Below are 7,845 nucleotides of genomic sequence, written 5' to 3' on the forward strand. Positions count from 1 at the left end.
GCCCCTTCCCCGCCGAGCCCGCCCCCCCCCCCCCCCCCCCCCCGCCGCGAGCCCCTGCTCCCCGGTCATGCCCCGGCGGCTGCGCCCTCGTCGCGCGCCCCGGCGGCCGCGCCCTGCGCCCTCGCCTCGCGCCCCGGCGGTCGTGCCCGGCCCTGCGCCCGGTCCCGCGCCCTGGCCGCGCGCCCCTGCCCGAGCCCGTGCCCCGGCGGCCTCGCGCTACACGCGCCGGCACGTGCAGCGTGCTCTCGCGCGCGTGGCGTAGTCGCACTGCGTTCAACCCTCGTCCTAATCCATTTTAATTTTTAGTTTAGTCGATGTGCTGCGTCGCGTGCTTCGCCGCGTGACGGTTCATTCTAAATTCGTCTTTATTAATGTGCTGCATCGCGCGCTTCGTCGCGTGACGATTCTTTTAATTTATATTTATTAAAGTGTTGCGTCGCGCGCTTTGTCGCGCGATGATTTGTTTTAAATGCAGTTTTGTTGACGTAAGCTGTCGTGCGTTTCATTGCGCAACGCTTAACGTTTATCTATAATTAATGCAAGAATCTTGTTGCGCGCTCTGTCGCGCGGTGAGTCGTTTATTTGTTAATTCAATTTAAATGTTGTGTCGCGCGTCTCGCCGTGCGACCACTCCCTTTCATTTATCTTTATCTATTCATAATGATTTAATGTGGAACATGACCTTACTCTATGCTAAATGCAGTGACCAAATTAATGCCCTTCCGTTAAGCGAGTGGTTTAATTTATAATTATGTAACGTGATCGCTTCTCGACCGTAGACTCGACTGTCATTTCCTCTTTCTCTCTTAACCGTAATTGCGAGCCTCGCGTGGAATGTCTGTTTGATTATTGCATTCCATTGTATGGTGTACTGTTCTTTTGTATTAAATGTGTGGAATGTATGTTTGAACTCGTATAGAGAACGATCTGGTTGAAGAGCCCGAAGAACTCATAGGAGAAGCCCCTGAGCAGCAGCTGGTTGGTGGAGGCAAGTGTCCCTTGACCCATCTTTGTCCTATACATTCTATAATTCACTTCCTGCATTTACACAGTTATACCTAAGGATTGACTAGCTTTTGTTATCCATGTCCTTGTTTACCTATTTGGGTTGGATTATTATTGTTTAGCTTTATGCTATTGCTCAACTCTAATCAATGAACATGATGAGATTTATCAATGATACGTTGTTTCCCTTCTTGTTTATGATATACTTGTGAAGGCCGCGTGTATCTACGTTTCTTTTCCGCACTTTGATTATTGTAAAGACTATGTGGATGTCTCAGACATATGATATAATCGACTATTATTCCCCTTTTATATTATTGTTTGAGCACTGTGTGATGATGTCCAGTTATGTAACTGCTGTGTACGTGAATTGCTGATCCTGACACGTACATGGTTCGCATTCGGTTTGCCTTCTAAAACCGGGTGTGACAGTCGGCCCAAGCTTGGTCGACTGAAAGCTGATTGACTGAAGTATGGCTAGCCCAAGCTTGGCTAACTAAAGATGGATGACTAAAATATGACCAGCCCAAGCTTGGCCGACTAAAGACTGGCTGATTTGAAGTATGACCGGCCCAAGCTTGGCCCACTGAAGATTGGTTGACTGAAGGTTGTTTGGAACAAAAATACTTTCTTTCATTTGCAATTTTTTTCAAAAAATCGGGTACACCCAATGGGTGCGCCCAATGTGTGTGTTTCCTATCATTTCCAAAAATAGTGTCCTGAGTTTATAGGGTGTCATGATGCACATTACTGACCTTTTGATGTTGTGTTCGCCAATCGTTCCTTGGAAACTAAAACGACTCCTTGATTACTCTGCTAAGATGATGACACTACATATGGACGGGATACGAAGGGGTGCCCTTTCTCCTCAATAAATAAGGGAGTCCCTAGGGTTTCCTTCATCACTTGCCTTCGTCCCCTTGGCCTCGAAAACTTCTTCCCCAGAGAGAAAACCCCAATGGTTGGTGGGAAAGACAAGAAGAGGAAGCGTCCACCAACTCCCCCTCTGAGTCCTTCGGTGACTCAAAGTACTTAGAGGAGTTCTCCTACGATGGTGAGAACTCCTCGTGTGCCCTGCCCCGGTCGTCGTCCACCGACCTCTCCGATGACTCCATGGGGCTCTCCCCAGCCAAGAAGACCTTCTTTAGAGCCATGGAGAGGCTTGGGCTCGCCGACTCAGATGAGTCGGACGAGAGCGAGGGCTCAGAGGAGGAGGGTGAGGATGATGACGATGATGGCAGCGATAGCAGCGACATCGGCAACAGCAAAGTTAGCAATAGCGGTGGCGGTGGTGGTGGCATCAGCGATGGTCGTAGCACTAGTGGCAAGGTGCCAGCGACTTAAATAGTATAGTATAGCAGTAGTGTAGCAGTGGTATGTAGCAGTAGTAAGTGTAGAAGTAGTAGAAATCTCTATGAAAATAGTTCATAATGAATTGTTCTTTTCTGTACAGATGGTTGATATATAATGAAGTAATTTACCTTTGTCTCCATTGAATCTCATCTGAGTTCTTTGATTCTTGATCGTGTGAAGTTGTCAGTGCGTTAGAAATGAGAACGATTGTGTTCCTTATTCGACTTAACTCACTATGAACACAAGGTAGACTTGTCCCTTGTGGTTCTGGTTGATGATGAGTGATTGTCAATGAGTAGCATCTTGGTCGAGTTGTGGACTAACTAGGGCGTGAGATTATGTATGTGCAACCATGTCGGACGCTTGTGGTGTGCAGGTGTGGAGCAGAGGGATGGTGGTCGATAGTGAAGGTGAAGGTCATGTGGGCTCGTGTCGATGGACCAGGAACGGTGAAGGACGAGCACTGGGACTTGACTGAGGGACCGGAGTCACCGGGTGACTAGCTGTGGTGGATGACACCAGGGACATGCACTCACGCAAGGATGTGGTGGAGCGGGTTGTGTTGCCGGCACGGTCGAAGACTGGTGGGACACGTGTCTAGGATGTGGGGGAGGCGCACACACGACGGTTTGGTGGTTGATCCTCGAAAAACCACCCTGCGCTATGGACGATAGGTTTTGCTGAGTTTGGCCCTCAAAACTCGGCGGTGGCAGTTCTACAGGGATTCGATGGCGACACGTGGCGTCACAGCGTAGGGTGCATCAAGGCGAAGCAACATCGTGTGGAGCACGTGGTCATCGGATCAAAACTCCAAGAGCTGGTCCATTTTGCCCCTGGTGGAGTGGATAGACTCTATGTAACTAGGGGTAGTTTAGGAATGGAAATAACCCTCCATAAAATAGAGTCATAGGGTTGTTTAGTTTAGTATCCCTTTTGGCTATCTCTTTTGCAATTGTGTTTTTCCATACCCTAGAGAGCTCTAGTCTTGTAACCGGAGATCCACAACGCTTTGAACTCTATGTCTATGATTTGTAATCTATAATGTTTAATCCGAGGAAGGGTGGCCAGTACCGCCCACAGGTTTTGGTTTGCTTCAATCTCAGTTTTCATTCTTGCTGAAATTTTGGAGCCATTTTGATCTTGTGTTCTTCCCTCTTCCCATTTTGTGATCTTGTGAAGAACCATCGAGTTCTTGTGTGAGGATTTGGTTTGGGGATTGATTGGTGGTGAGTTGCACTTCTTGGATCACCGCATACACTCAGTTGTTGCGAATTTTGGTCGTGGTTTAAGAATAACTTAGTTTGAACTCAAAATAGAAAACCTCATGAAAACCACAATCAAAATGTTATTTTCGAGTTGCGCTTTGTTTTCTATGTTGCTAGGGTGTATATTTAACCAGTAAACATAAATTCCTCTTCGCAAATTACCTGTAAAATTTGAGAACATTCTATGAAGATTTGACCGTGTGACACTACCGCTCTGAGGTCTAGCACTGCCGAGCAAGGAGTTTTCATTCTTTTCTGCTCAAACTCTATGGTTCACCTTTTCTCCCTCATATCTTGCTGCCTACAGAACTTGAGGAAATTCTAGAAAATTTTTGCAGTCTGGCACTGCCGCACTTATGAGCGGCCCTCTTATTCTTCTTAGAACTTGGTAGGAGCAGTCAATCGATCCGTGGTTGACCTGTTATTTTGTAGAGTATTTTTTGTGTTCCTAGAGGTTAGTTTGAATCATGGAATCAAGTCATAGTGTTGTCGCACTTCGAGAATTTTTCGTGGCTCACATTCACCTCACTTTGGTCGCCTCAGCAGTCCTTCACTCCCCCAACTGAACTCCTTTGTCTTAGCTTTGGTAACTTCATAAGGCTAGAAACCCATGGGTTAAGTGAATAGCGCAGGACTCAGGGGAATAGAGCCCGAGGGACTCATTTGTAATGGAGAAATAAAGAATAGGTAGGGGCCTGAGCGCAAGAAGGTTTTTCCTTTTCCTTTTCAATTAACTGATTTATTCAAACATCAAAGAACTTTAAAAATGTATAACTTGAGAAATATGAGCCCAAAATTAGTGAGGCTAATTTTGCTATACTCTAGACAACTTAATCTACCTAACAAAAATACAAAATAGAGTAACCTCCATATTGTTCTAAGGACTTTTGATTTAAAATAGTGATATGCTCTTTTCCAATTATTAAAGGGATAAATAGTTAAATTATTTAACTGGGCCTAGAAATTTTTGAGTAGATGTAATATATGATTTGTCACTTTACGAAAAATTATAGCACCCTAGTCTAAGTCTTTAAGAGGGAGTTATCCACTTAAAACCATTTAGGCCTTAACTAAATAAAAGCAAGAAAATGGTGAATAAATGAAACCAGAAAACTTATTATTTTTTCTAGCCTATATAGAGGATGAAGAACCCAGAAAAATAACCCACCCTGGTAAAGACAGAAAAGAAGCATAAACCTTTTATTTTGGCAAAATAAGGAAAGCTTTAGAAAATCATAGGGAACTATCCCTAAAGAGTTAGACCCCAACCTTTGGGAATGTCCGCTCATGTGCTAGGAAGAACATAGGGAAAATCCTAAACCGGTGGTTTGGCAATTTTTAAGGGATAAGCTAGTTGTAGGTGTTTTTCTAGCCATAGACTTTGAAAAATCATGAACAAAATAACACTAAGTGTCACTCTATGAAATTTGTTACATGTCTCTAATATTTTACCTAGGTACAAGGAAAATGCCCATTAGGACAGTAGCCACTGTTTTATAAGTGATGTAGTGTTAACTACCCCCTCTACCCTAAATATTGTTATTTTTGCTCATGACACACCATAACTAGATTTGACCCCAAATTAAGTGGCAACAAGTAAGAAGCTATTGTAATTGTTGTAGGATTTTTGGAAATTTCTATATCCAAGCCGTAGTTCAACTCACCCCTCTAAACCTAATTAAAAAGAGAAGGGGAGATTAAATGCAAACTAAGAGTGGAGTAACTGAAATAAGAAAAATCTCTATATAACCAAACTGAAACCTTTAAGTTAATTTAGTTCAAGTAACTGACTTAAGCCAATGTTTTTACATTAGCACAACTACAACAGCGAGCTTTGGCTTATGAAAGCCGAAATAAAGATACACCTAAGGCAGCACGCCACAATATTAATTTAGTTAATTACGATCATAGTAGCTTAGATGACGAGCCAAAAGAGGTGTATGCCGCTGAAATGGTTTGGCCGACTATGGCCAAACCATCATCTTGTACCTATCTATAGCCAATCCAAAAGAATCGGCAATAGAAGGTAAAATTTACCTTTAATGTTGCTAAATGTGACAAAATATTTGATGAATTAGTGAAAAGCGACAACATTAAAATGACTCACAACATACCACCTACTCATGAATTGAAAAGGAAAGCATATTGTAAATGGTACAATTCCTTTTCTCGCGCTACTAATGATTTGATTGTGTTTCGCTGATAGATACAATCGGCCATTAATGAAGGCCGATTGAATTTTCAGGAAATACAGGTGGATAAACAGCCATTCCATGTCAACACCCTTGATCTCAAAAGTAAAAAAAAAATATTGGTTCGGCTAGAGGTGGTCGATAAAGACAAGGGAAAGGGTGCCCTCATTGGCGACCCTCGAGTTCCTGATGAAAGTAAGGAAACTATATCCAGAAAGGTCGTTGCCGAAAAGAAACCAAACGGGGGAGAGACACTAAAGATCACCATCAAATCCTCCAACACAAGGGGCAAGCATAGAAAGAGGGGAGGATCAAATCCCCTATTCTACGCATCACGGACGGTTCAGCCTAGAGGCGCAGACGGTCTAGTTCACCCGCAGATGGTCCGACCAGTCAAGGTGGATGGTCTAGCTCGACCAGAGGCAGCGGCGACCATAAACCTTCAAACCTCGATGGCCTGAAATAGGTACGTGAAAGCAAAACACGACTAAGGCACTTGGTCGGCTAATTAAAGCCAGCCCAACTTTTGACCAGCTATTGTCCAAATATATCAATATGGTCGGTCGTCATGATTAGCCAAGAAAGTGACCTCACTCACTTGATCAGAAAAGGCAAGAAAAACAATTGGACCTTTTCACCATGCGAAGTCGAAAAAATTCGGTCCTAGATGTCATCCAATTGACACCACAAACACCAGCATGGTCGCCTCCACCCCAATATCCACCTTACTATCCATCCCAATATCCACCCATGGCATACCCACCTCGATTCTCATACCCTCATACATATGCACTCCCACCATATATCCCAAATCAAATGTGGGGCATACCGCCATACCCTTATAAGATGCCACCACACCCCGCCTAGGGCACAACAAACATCTGTGTTTGATCGGTTAACCTCCCCCAGTGCAAGACCGATTGAGTCTCCCTCAATCTGGTCAGCATGAACTGCTCCAGCAAGATTGTCGGGATACTCGGTCGAAAGGTCTACCAATCTGGCAGGGGGCATAGAAAGAAAGTGTCCACAATTGAAGCTACCAATGCTAAAAGGACAACCAATAGGGATGTTATTAATATAGGCACAACAGATGTCATCATACAAGGAAATAATAAAGGGCCGATGATTTTTGGTGAATCGTCCCAAACAAAGGATGAGAAAGACATAAGAACAACTAGTAAAAAATCTGACCCAAAAACTCCATGCCCCGATGGTGGCCATTGGGATTGTCACATTCCCAAAAGCGCAAATTGCAGCGTTTGAGAGAGAAGGAGAGCAGGAAAAAAAGGCGAAAAAGATATTCAATGATACACATCCACAGTACCCACCACCACAGAAGAGGTGGAAACCAAAGGCTGTCGAAGCAACTCAAGTGGTTGCAAAATAGAAAATAAAGAGACGCCTATACTGTTCCCTACAGGTACCGCGGACAGTCCGGCTCTAGCAGCTAAAGCATCCGAACCTAGCACGGACCTTCCGACCCCTTTGTCCGGACCGTCTGCGCCTCACCAGGAGGCATCCGAGGGCGCACCAACACATATGGATGAGGAAAACATCGAAGAAGACGACCTACTAGGTGGAGACCTGGTCAACTATGGAGCCTCGCCCGAGCACCTAGGTATGGATGTTAATGTAATTACCTTTTCAGTCGATTACACTATTATCGGTGACGATGAGCCTGTAGTTGCTCAGTTCAATTTTGGTCCTAAAGAGACAGTCTTCACCAAACCAAAGGAATTGGTTAACCACTTGAAACCACTCTTTACACGGTTATGTCGATGGAATACCGATTTCCAGGATGTTGGTAGATGGTGGCACATCCATGAATTTAATGCCTTATTCGTTGTACAGAAAATTAGGAAAGAAGCACAATGAGCTGATCAGGACTGATATGACGCTCAGCGACATTGGAAGCGATAGCCTGATCGAAGCCAAGGGTGTGACGCCCATTGAGTTAACCATCGAGACAAAGACCCTCACTACTGCTTTCTTTATCGCTGAAGTAGACATGAATTATAGTCTTATCTTGG

Source organism: Zea mays, chromosome 7, assembly GCF_902167145.1.
Source record: "Zea mays cultivar B73 chromosome 7, Zm-B73-REFERENCE-NAM-5.0, whole genome shotgun sequence".
Lineage (NCBI taxonomy): Eukaryota > Viridiplantae > Streptophyta > Magnoliopsida > Poales > Poaceae > Zea > Zea mays.